This window comes from Pithys albifrons, chromosome 5 (genome assembly GCF_047495875.1).
Source record: "Pithys albifrons albifrons isolate INPA30051 chromosome 5, PitAlb_v1, whole genome shotgun sequence".
Classification (NCBI taxonomy): domain Eukaryota; kingdom Metazoa; phylum Chordata; class Aves; order Passeriformes; family Thamnophilidae; genus Pithys; species Pithys albifrons.
In genome coordinates, this window is record NC_092462.1 from 4,532,258 (window position 1) to 4,544,212 (window position 11,955).

Here is an 11,955-nt window from a genome sequence, read left to right on the forward strand (position 1 = left end):
GTGTAAAAGAGAAATCTGAGTGACAGGAGAGGCTCCCTGAGGAGGCCAAAATCCTTCATCCTGGTTTGCATCATTCAAAGCTCCTTTATCCAGGATTTCTGGTGATTCTGACAGAAAGATTGCCTGATTCTGTCAGAGTTGAGAGCCCACTTTTCCTAAATCACATCAGAACCCTTGGATAAATGCCATGTGGTGCTAACTACTTGCCATACCTCAAAGCACTAAATCCCTCTGGTTGGAGGAGGAGTGAACAGCACAGTGTGTGGTGTGGATTGAAAATACGATCTCTGCTTCCATGGGCTGCTGTGGAATAGGTGATAACTCTCCCCGAGATGTGCTCACTGTGGCTCATCCCAAACCACTGCTTTGCTGTGGTGGAGGAAGGGGCAGTTCCAGGGGCAGGACAAGTGCCAGCACTCTGCCTTTCCATTGCAAATAACATGTTTAACTTATGGCAAGTTCAGGTGTTCCCAAGGTTGGGATCCCATATACATGTTGTGTTATGAAATTAAAACACCTACGTAGAGTTTTGCTGCAGTTTTCCTGCATTGTATGGAAGAAAAGGAGTTCTTCAGGAAAAGGAGTGAGAAAATGCCAAAATTTCTAGTAATTGAGAGGTGTTCAGAATCACAGACTATTCTAAGTTGGAAGGGACTCACAAGGATCATCGAGTCCAACTCTTTAGTCAATGGCCCATACAGGGGATTGAACCCATGACCTTGGCATTATTACAACCAAGTTTTAACCAACTGAGCTGATCTCAGGGTTCAATAACAAAAAAGAATGGAAAACCCCCAAACAAACAGGTTATTTCTGTGAAAGAGACTCTTTCTGTTACACTTTCTGTTATAATCTGCAAAGCAACTGAGCGGGAAGATGGGAACGTGTGGAAAGAGGGAGATAGGACAGTACTTATAAATTATTCCCTGAAGCCAATTTGAAATACACTGAAGGTACAATATCTTTTGCCATGAAAATAAGAATAACTGCTGTTGTCACTAACAGATAGATGTCCCATTGAATTAATATGTTTTGGGGAGGAAGATGGTTGTAGAGATAAAAGGGCAAATAATCTCAGCACTCCTGCCTTTCACCAGTGCCTCTGGTGTCCTGGTATGTGTGACCAGGTGCTCACACAAAGATGTGGAGGTCACATTTACCACTTCTCTTTCCAAATTAAGGAAAGCAAAAAAAACTTTTAAGGATTTTTTCTTTTTTCTTTTTTTTTTTTTTGTGAGTTCAGGTCAATTCCGTCAATCAAATTCCAATCACTTTCAGTGGACTTTGAGATTCATATTTAGCTTTTAATAAAAATAGTAACCCATGAAAAGTTGGGAGAAGTTTTCCCAGGGTTTCAGAACACAGCCAAATGCAGCTGGACTGGTACCTCAGACAAATTAAGAAGAGAAGGTAAATCTCAGAAGACCCTCATAGGTTGCATTAATTTTTAAAACATCCATGTCCTGATTTTTAGGAGCAACTACAGCTCCCATTAAACCTCAGAAAATGAGACCAGAGGTGCTTATTCAGCAGAAGAGCAGCAGAAGGCAAAGTATTTCGTGGTAACATGACAGACAGACAGAAGGAAATGCCTTTCATGCAGAAAACATTGATAGGACTATAATAGAGGTATTTCCATCTCCCTCAATATTTTTCATTAAGGTGCCAGAGCTGCTGTGTGGAAAGTGCCTACAACAATGAAGTCTTTATCCAGGAATCCCACCCCCTCAGCTTCCAGATTCAGCTAACAGGGATTTGATACTGATAGAGAGCTCAAAGAAAATTCCTCTTAATCAGAACAGGTAGAGTAAGCCCTGAAAAACTGAAATACTGAGCATCAAAATCAGTCTGTAAGGGAAAGGTGATACAAACTGTCTCCTTATCAGATGAAACAGCTGTTGACAGAAATATGTGCCTGCCAAGCTGAGATTTTGGAAAATTAGGAATCTGCACCTTCTGGGCTTTGATGTGGGCATGGAATTCATTTGAAGAGATCCAAAGGTTATTCAAGGGCTTGTTGAAATCAGATGTGTAAATATACATCTTGTGTGCAAAACCAGTGTGTTAAAAGACTTGGAGAACCTTTTAAAAGAAGCTGCAAAAATAAAACTGTGGCCAAAATTGGTTCCTCAAATTAGTAAAATCCCTTTTACAGATGTAATAATCAAAAAATAACTGACAGGCAGTATTAGATAGAAAAATTTCAGGAGCCTCACACAATTAAACTTTCCATTTTTGAAGTTATAAACCATCAAAGGGGAACCCTTTAAGAGCTTCAGTGTCACTATAAAACAGGCTATTAGCTTTGTCCATTTTTGATCAATCCATTTTCAGATTCAGGCGGTGCTTAACATAACTCAGCATAATTTCAGCAAACCTTTTAGCAAGAGTAACTCTGTTACGTTGCCTGTTCTGTCCAACACTCAGAAATGGAAAACACTGATTGCACAGGACTCTCTTGTAGAAATGGTGTCTCTGCCACACAGGAGGGACAGAAATGCAACTTGGCTGTTCTTCCTTCTTGCCACTTTGTTAGGAAGATCCTTTTATCACAGAAAAGATGCCCCAAATTGCAGACATCTGCATTATAAAAAGGGGAGGGTGGAAATTATTCACAACACAAGCAAAGTTCTAAGAAGGCCAGCAGAGATGCACTGACTTGTCCCAAAAGCAGTGAGATACACAGGAGAAAATTAAAAAGGTTTTGGGGAGGAGGAAGAGTTTGTTTCGGCATTTTCAGGGATGACATCCCTGCAGAAGTGGAGTGGATATGGAAGTGGAATGGAAGGAAGAGAGCAGGAGTGTATTGGCATTTTCACTCTTCTGTCCTTGTGACATCCCCCCAATTAACACAGCACGGCTCATTAGTTCATGGAAGGACTGGTAGGCACTTTCCTGAGCAGTGTCTCCCTGTGGCCCTATTAGATCAGATATGCAGAGTCAATTAAATAATCAGCATCCAGTTTTGTGGGAACCACGAAGAAAATTCAGATAAAGGGCACAAGCCTGTCCTTGACTTCTGCAGTCCATCTGACAAACTGAGATGTGAGACCTGAGTCTACATCCCACAAGGAAAAATAAGCAGGAAATCTGGTGTACCAAGGCATATGAAGCTTGCTTGTTCCCATATAAGTTGCCTACTTATATTCCTTTACTTCTCCCATCTTCCCTCTTTTCCCATTGCTGCCACCCCCATGCAATGAAGCAACAACTCTCAGAAGCTGGAGCCAGTTCAGCAGCAAAGCCCTGGCAGAGAATTGCCTGTCACCACCATGGATTCTGTCTGAATCTGGGTAAGGAAATGCCAAGAGAAATGTTACCTGGGCGTTTTGGATCAATCCCTGCTGCATTTCAGAAACTGTTTTATTTGTGATTGTTCTTTTCTGTCCTCTGTGTTCTGCATGGATGTTTTTTTTTCCATTTTTCCCCTCTACATTTTCTCCCCCTTGTATTTTATTCTTATTTTTTTTGCTCCCATGGTCCCTTAGGGCTATCAGAACCCTTGGATACTCCCTGCTTAGTGCAGAAAAAGAGAAGCTCCATCCAAACTAGCCTAGATAAGAAAAGCAAAATCTGCATTTTATAATATCCATTGCTCGTCTTTTTTCATGTGCTTATTTTGAAAGTTTTTTCCTTCTGATTTTTATAGACAGTCCCTGTGTCAGAGAGTCTCTTTTCCCTTGTTGCAGGGTCTCAGAGCACAACAGTACAGAACATAAAATATAATTCTAGGCTATAAATGTATATATAAAACATATCAGTCACTGTAGTGCTGCTTCTGCCCTTATTTTCCAGTTCTCTCCCACTGCTCTGCCTTTTGGCACCTCTGCACTGTCCAGGAAGGACTTGGATAGTCCTGGTGCCCAGGATACTTTTGGTGTGGGAGGGTGGCCTGACCAACAAGTCTGAGATGGTTTGGCAAACACCTCAGAAAATAAAAGATCCTCCTGTGCAGCAACAGAATAGGACTCAAAAGATGCAGGAAATTCAGTGGGGTACCATTGTGCATTGTGTTTATTACACCGAGTGGCTGTTCAATAGGAATATCCTCTAACATCTATTTAAAATCATAACTGATGTTTTTAATACTGACACAAAATGGTGGGGATTTGTGAATACTATTGATTTATTTGGCTGCTGAATTGAAGTAGAAATGGGAGACATAATGAGAACGGATGTGAGGAGCATTGTGCACAAAAACAATTGACAGGTCAAGAGAAACAGACCCAACCAGAGCATAAACACAGCCCTAAATGTTATTAAAACGGTACATTGGGTCATTCATGCCATTTGATTACTTTAACATTTGTAATCACATGGGACAGGGACTTGACATGAAGAATGGAATGGCTTTTGCACAATGGACTATTCAAATTGAAAAATTGGCCAAGTGCATGACGGGCAATTTGCCTTCCTTTGAAGCATCTTGCCTTTGCCAGGCAGAGTGGAGAATATTGGACGTGATGGATCATTGGCTTAATGGAGCATGGCACATCCTATGTTCCCATTAAAACTGACTGGCAGAGGGCATTGTTCCAAACACAAATTTGGGATTAAAAGTAAAGGTATATATTCTTCTGAGCCGTCCCTCTAATAAAAATCACAAGTAGCATTATTTCAGTTAAAACTTAATAATTTCATATAGTTCGATATTTTTTTTTAGTCCTGCACTCTGATTTACAGATTTAATTATGAGACATAATTTATTACAATAATGTAAAGTGTGAAAGTTTGTGTAGCTGAGAAATGTGGTGGTCTTGTGACAAAAGTACCTTTAGCTGAGATGAAGGGAATAGTCTTGGGAAAGCAGAGATACAATTCAGTGATCTCTGTCTTTATTCCCTTTCAGCCAGAATAATGCAACAAACCTACTTAGCCCACGGCCATAAAACCTCTTATCAGAATTAATCCAGAATTAGGAAATAAAAAACCATTTAAACCTTTTTACAGGCGAAGGCAGGGCTGGAATGAATAAGTACCTCAGAATTACATCATTCTTCTTTGTGCCAGGTCCACACCCTTAGGAAAAGGGCAAGGCAGGGCATCGGCTGTTGTTGCCTGGCTGCCCATTAGTGCTGCAAAAACTTAAAGTTTAAAGGGACTAAAGTTGAAAGTGATTTGGTGTTTTACCTGTTTCTCTCTTGTCCTTTGTTCGAAAGCTATTGTAGAACCTTTCCATGGTGATAAAGGCAAAGAGCTTTTAAAATCCATCTACCTCCAAGTCATTTACTTCATAATTATTAAATTACCTCGGGGTGAACATCCTCCAGTGAGCAGTAATAGGAGCAAAGGAGACTATCACACTATCTAACTTCTAAATTAAGTAATGAATGAAGAGTCTTTCTGGTGTCTTTATGTATCAGTGGAGTAAAGGAGCTCTTCCAGTCGTTCTAAATGACTGTATTAGGGAATATAACAAGAGTTTTCCAGTTTAGCCACCTGTGTTTGGGCCCTAAAGTCAGGCCATGCATTGTGGCCAGAAAGCAGAAGCTCTAAAAGGAACTGAAAATCCTTGCTATGGCAGAGAATATTTTATATTGGCAACCAAACAGTGACAGGAGAATCCCAGAATTTTGTGAAACACAGAAGTGCCAAGGTTGTTGTATTTTAACATGGATTTTGTGTGATGTCCTAACTGGACTAACAGAGGTCGTTCACAACTCCTGACACTCAACTTAAAATTGCAACTTGGTTCTTCTCCTGACAAATAACATTTTAAGACCTCAAAACAGAGACAGAAATAAAGCCAAAAGTGAGAGACTGAGGCAATTCTTTAGGTCCAGAGCTCACTTAGCAAACATTTGGTTTCTCTCCTCTTAGAACATCATTGGCAATGCCAACCATGTTTTAATTTTTAGCAAGATAAAAAGAAGAAAAAAATTTCAACTAAAAAAATTTATATTACTCGTGAATATTTCCCATTTCCTCTCTGCTTTCCTTTTTCTCTTTCTTTAAAAATGTATATATGCCTTTTCAAAAATATGCCATATATAAACTGACATATAAATTAAAAGAGCAATTTGGTCTGACAGCCTCTGGGCTGTCTGACATCTTCACAATATCCTTGTTGGGATGAGGAGCAATTAAATTTGGTAACTCTGGTTTGGTTTTAGTTTTGGTTTGTTTGTTTGTTGTCAAAATGAGTTCTTGGGGTTTTTATTGAAACTGAAGAAAAGAATTTTCAAACATGGAGAAAAAGAGGTCAAAGGCTCTCAGGAGTGAATTAAAACCAGCTATTGCCAATGGTGCTTGAACTTTCCAAGTCATACTGAACACAAGAACAGAATGTTTGGTTTACCAGCTTTATCTAAGTTTTCAGTGTTATCATAGGCACATTAGAGGTGTATTAAGCACTTTGGGACCCCAACTCCACCAGAATCCATTGCTGGAAATGAGGATTTAAATGCCAGATGGGTTACTGTGAGATTTGCTCCTGTCAGAGTTGGACACTTCCCTTGGAGAAGGATGCAAGGAAGACGTTGGTAGAAGGCATGAGGAAGAAAGTGAAAAGGTCCCAAATACAAAAGCTCCTTCTGCTTTCTATTCACAGCTTGCAGGGTTCAGCTTCCTCCATCCTGGTAATCCCAACTTGTCCAAAGAGCTTCCCTTGTGAGGAGTGATGCAAGCAGGACAACTGGGCATTGCTCTACAAGGCTGTCAGCAAAGTGCCAAAAGGACACCTGAGTTTACCTGAATTTCGTGCTTCTTACAAGTGTTTTCATTTTAGACCCTTGCCAGTACTCGCCTGGGAATGGTCAGGTTGCATTATAAACAGATGTTTACAGAGTGCTTTATTTTTTTCAGAGAGCTTAAAGAACATAAATAATTGCTGTAGTGTTCTCACTACTCGAAAGGTTAAGCAGAACCTGAGCTCAGAACAAGTTCAGGGTCAGGCCACCTGCCTCCACTTCAGGAAAGGCTTGGAAGCACTTTCCAAAGCAGCCACAGCTGGCAGCTGTGAGGAGATGATGGTAATTTCTTCTCTTTGAGGCAGCCACAGAAGACACTGAAAAGGCATAAGCTGTCACAAATAACAACTTCCCTGTCACAGCACACACAGGATTTTGGGAGAGGTGGAAAATGATGTGCAAAGTAGTAGCTTTCCACACCGGTGACAGCTTGGGCACAAAGTGAAGTTGTTTCTGAGGAGCCTGAAAGTGGAGATAACAGAGAAGATTGTGGGTAATAAGCCGAGACAAGACAGTTACATGAAGAGGTTCCTTCTCAAGCTGCCTGCTGCTTTCTGAGTGTGTTTCCCTGGATCATGTAGGCAAACAGTTCCATCCCTGGCTGCTGCCTGTGCCTGCAAACACCTCCTGGCTTCCAGGACATGGTGAAACCCAAGTTTTACTACATCTTTCAGGCTGAAGGGATTTACAAGCAGCTTGTGCAGCCAGGGAATAGGAGGTCTCAAGGGCTTTCCTTTTTATTAGGACAAACCCATTACTTTTATGAGCTTTTAAGTAAAGCATTGGCAAAAAGCAAAAAATAGTCATTGATATGAAACATGCATACATCTTTATCCGTGCATGAGAAATTAAATAATTTTCATTACTTTTCAAGGATAAAAACTAACTTTGACATACATTTAAATTGAGGACAGGCTGGAGATAAGGAAAATAAAACATTCTGTGTGAGAGCTGCTCTCAAACAACAGAAACGTTCATTTCTCATTCACCAAGTCACAGCTCAGGCAAATAGGTTTGGGTCATTGCCCAGCCCCTTTGCCCTGAATTTGCATTGGCCATTTTGCTGCTGTATGAGCAGTCACTGTGTTCTGCTCCAGAGAATGCTTCTGGGAATACATTTTTGTGCTGTTATTGCAGTAACAGTAAATACAACTGGCCTTCCAGATTATGGAATACTGGATGTATACAGGTCACTCCACTTAGCCCGGCTGCTTTTAAAATGCATTTTCTTTCCTGCCTTTTCAGACAGTGAGGTCAATAGGTTGGCCAAATGTGATGAGAGTTTCTTAGCCAGGCTGTGGGAGATGTTTATTAATATGCATCCATTAGTAGTGTACAAAACAACTTATAAATTATGCATTGCCCTTTCTTATCTAGAAAACTATTCAACTGACCAATTTAAGGTAATATTATAGTGTATCAGGAGTTGATTATAGGTGATTATAGGATACCATATTTAAATGAAGATCTACTTTGCTATAATAGAGGTCTCAGAAACCACAGACATGCAGAACTGGGTATAATCCCACCCATCAGTTCCATTCTCTGGGATCAAGTGTAGTGACTCTTATGGATATTTGTAAAGCCTGTCCTTAGGTCTGCCCAGATCCCACAATCCTGTAAATGATCTCTTTATTATTAAAATATAGTTAGAAAGTTATTCCTAATATTTAAAATTATTTTTCACTTGCCATGAAAAAGGTGATTTAATTTACAAAACGAGTTCTCTATGACTAATCTCATTGTACAAGGTGTAGCTTGAGAATGGATTCTTTGACTGAAACCATTCTGACCTAATTTGGCTCCATCTGAGTGCAGCCATGGCACCTTTACACCAGTGCCACTTCAGTGAAGTCACAGGCTTCAAGGGCAGTTTCCTTACAAAGAGCTCCCACTGGTAGTGCTTATCCACTTATTTCCATGGACTGGGATATACATAATTACATTCACACTGTATGGACTTTCATTATCCAAGTACAGTGTAGATGTAAAAAGATGTATTTTTCATAGAAGCACAGAATGGTGTGGGTTTGAAGGGACCTTAAAGATCATTTTGTTCCAACCTCCTGCCATGGAGAGGGACACCTTTCCCTTCAGACTTTCACAGACCAGGTTCCTCAAGGTTCCACCCAACCTGGCCTTGAACATTCCCAAGGATGCGGCATCAATTTTTAAATCTCCTTTTTCCCCCCCCGTTACCTCTTGCCTGCAACTCATCTCCTAAGGAAGGAAAGTATCAAGCTGTTTGAATATCTCTAGACAGATAATATAAACAGAGAGGTTGTGTGTGTTCTTAAGAACAATGAAACAATTTTTGTAGCCATTAAGAATAAGTAAATATGTTGAATGGATAAAAATAGAAGACGTGGCCTATTCAAGAGTTATTTTTAAGTGGTCACAGTTCTAGCAGCACGGGCTGCACTGCTTTGCTTTTGTAAATGAATTTATCAACAGTTTTGGAAGTAATATCACTGTTTTAGCAAGGGAAATATTGTGTGTTTTCACTGGCAGGTGTGCAACATTTTTTCACTAAAGATGTAAGGGCCACATTACCAGGCATGGGGTTCAATGCAGAAAATAAGATTAACAATACAACTTTGCCACCCAATAAAGCTTGCAAGCCCTCGTATACCAACCAGCCAGCTGAAGGAGATGCAAAATGCTTGGCCAAATAGAATGTGGGCACACCCTTTATAGAAACACATAAAAGAAACTTCTATTAAAACAGCATTTCTTCAGAATCTGGTGTGGAAGAGGAGACTGCCTGGACAGACTGATGCACAGAAAGAGGGAGGCCCCTGAGTGCTGTCACCTGCTCCAGTTTGGTTCAAGTCATTGCTGTCAAAAAGTTTTGAATGGTTGTTTAATCCTCCATGCAAAACTACCTTGACTTAGAGTATCCACTTCTTCCCATTTCTGAGAAAAAGGGGGATTCTTGGGAACTGGGGCTTTGCCTCATTTTTTCTTCCTGTTCTGTAACAAGTCTTAAGGATGGGCTGGAATAATGTCAGTTGTCCTGATAATGAGAAATGCTTATTTCCTTGCTGCTGTGAAGGAAAACAATAAGTTGCTTTATGATAATATTTGCCTCTAACCACACTTAGACAACACTCTGAATTTCCACTGAGAGGCAAAACTAATGCTTTAAACTCAACTCCGTGGGTTATTTATAGATCCTCTGCTGGCTGGTGATAATGATCCTCCTCAGGCTTAAGTCACAGGCAGAATAATCCCCTGAATTGGAGACCTTTTATTAATTGTTCTTGTACTTTTGCTTTGTGGGAGGAAAGCTACATCCTACCTGTGTGCTTGGATGCTGTTAACAAAACACCTCAAGGAGCGTAATGTACTTTTCCAAAGGAGTTTTGCCTCAGAGAACAGGCCCCTGCAGTACCTTGGCTCCTGCAAACACAACCCCAAAGAACTGCACAAGCAGTGGGTTTTATCCTGGGAATATGTTTGTTCAGAACAATGGGTTTTATCCTGGGAATATGCTTGTTCTTGTCCTCCACATGCTGCAGGAGCCAAGTGGAGTTGCCCCAAACCAGGCAGTCAAACAGCTGTGTTGTCCAAGGTATTCAACACTGTGGAATACTAAAATAATTATTTTCCTCTTTTTTTTTCTCCTTTAATTTTTAATTAATTTGGACAGTAGCAACCCCTAATCAGATAACAGAAAGCATTGCTCATTATTCAGAAAGAAACAGGCACAGATAAATGCTCCCTCTTCTCTAATGTGCCTTTGGGAACAAAGAAGCAGGAAAATAGGAGCAGAGAGCCTTAGAGTCTCTGTAAGGGGAACAATGAAGCCTTTGCTATACAATTTGTTTTACCAGCCTTACTCATAGAATCATAGAATGGTTTGGGTTGAAAGGGACCTTAAAGATCACCCAGTTTCAATCCCCTGCCATGGGAAGGGACACCTTCCACTAGCCCAGGTTGCCCCAAGCCCTGTCCAACCTGGCCTTGGACATCTTCAGGGTGGAGCATCCACAATTTCTCTGGGCACCCTGTGTCAGGGCCTCACAGCAAAGAACCTTCTCCTACCATCTAATCTAAAGCTGCTGTCTTTCAGTTTGAATCCATTCCCCCTTGTCCTGTCACTACAAGCTCTTGCAGAGAGTCCCTCTCCATCTTTCCTGTTGGCTCACTCAAATCTTGTCCATGATGCCCCACTAACAGTGCAGGTACTACCTGGGAGCAGAACTGGTTAATAAGGTAAATCTCTGCTGTTATTCACTGTCCTGAGGCATGTGTAAATCCAAGGAGGAGAAGAATATTCCTTGTGCTGATATATAGAAATAGGATGCATTCTTTGGGGTTTGCCATAACGTTTCCCAAGGCTGTGTTCCCACATGAATTCCAGCACACTGAAAAACAGGTATTTTCCCAAGTGAAAAAATTTTTTGTCATAATTTTATTTCCTTTACCAGATTTTACCGAGTTTCCTTCATATGTATGTGTGGGAAAAGAACACTCATTCCATGAAAATTCTGAAAAAGAAGGGAGTATTTGAAAAATCATTGGCATTACAGATTTCCTGCCAGCAGTTCTACTTGAGAGTGCAATGAGGAAACAAAGGGCAGATTATTTCCCCTCACTTTTTAAGCTTTCAAACCCCTCTGAGAGTTACAGGTGAGAACCAATTTCATAATAAAGTCAGTAAAGAAAAATCTTACACTGCCCCACAAATAAAGAAGGGTCAAAACTTTTCTAGAGGATCAGGTCCTACACTGAAGGCAGGAAAGAAGGTATGTTTAATTTAAGGATTTTCTCCAGTTGTGGACATCCTAAATGCTGTAATCAGACATTCATTGGTGGCACACTGGAGTATTACTTGCACTACTAAAATACAGCTCGATTCAGGAAAATATGTTTTAAATTAATTTCTAATAGGCCTCCCCTGCAATACAAGAACAGACAAAAAGGTCTCATGAGATTCCTTTAAAGAAACATCTTACTGAGGGATCTGAGGAGAAATCTCCCTGGGAAAATGCTTTAAAATTGCTTTTAACTTTAGAATGTTGTATTGCCAAGTTTAATAGAATTATACACAGTTGAAAGTGGAATTTTCTGATAAGAACTGCTGGATATTCTTTATAAAGGCACTGCTGTTGGTCTTCAAAGTAGCACTTCCCTGTCCAGGTGTGTGCACAAATCTGTTTGTGTGTGTGTTTGCCCAAACTAAACACACTTTCTCTTGCTTTAATTCTGCTTCCTGCAGGGTGGAAGATGGGAGACTCCAATGGGAATAGCTTATAAGAAC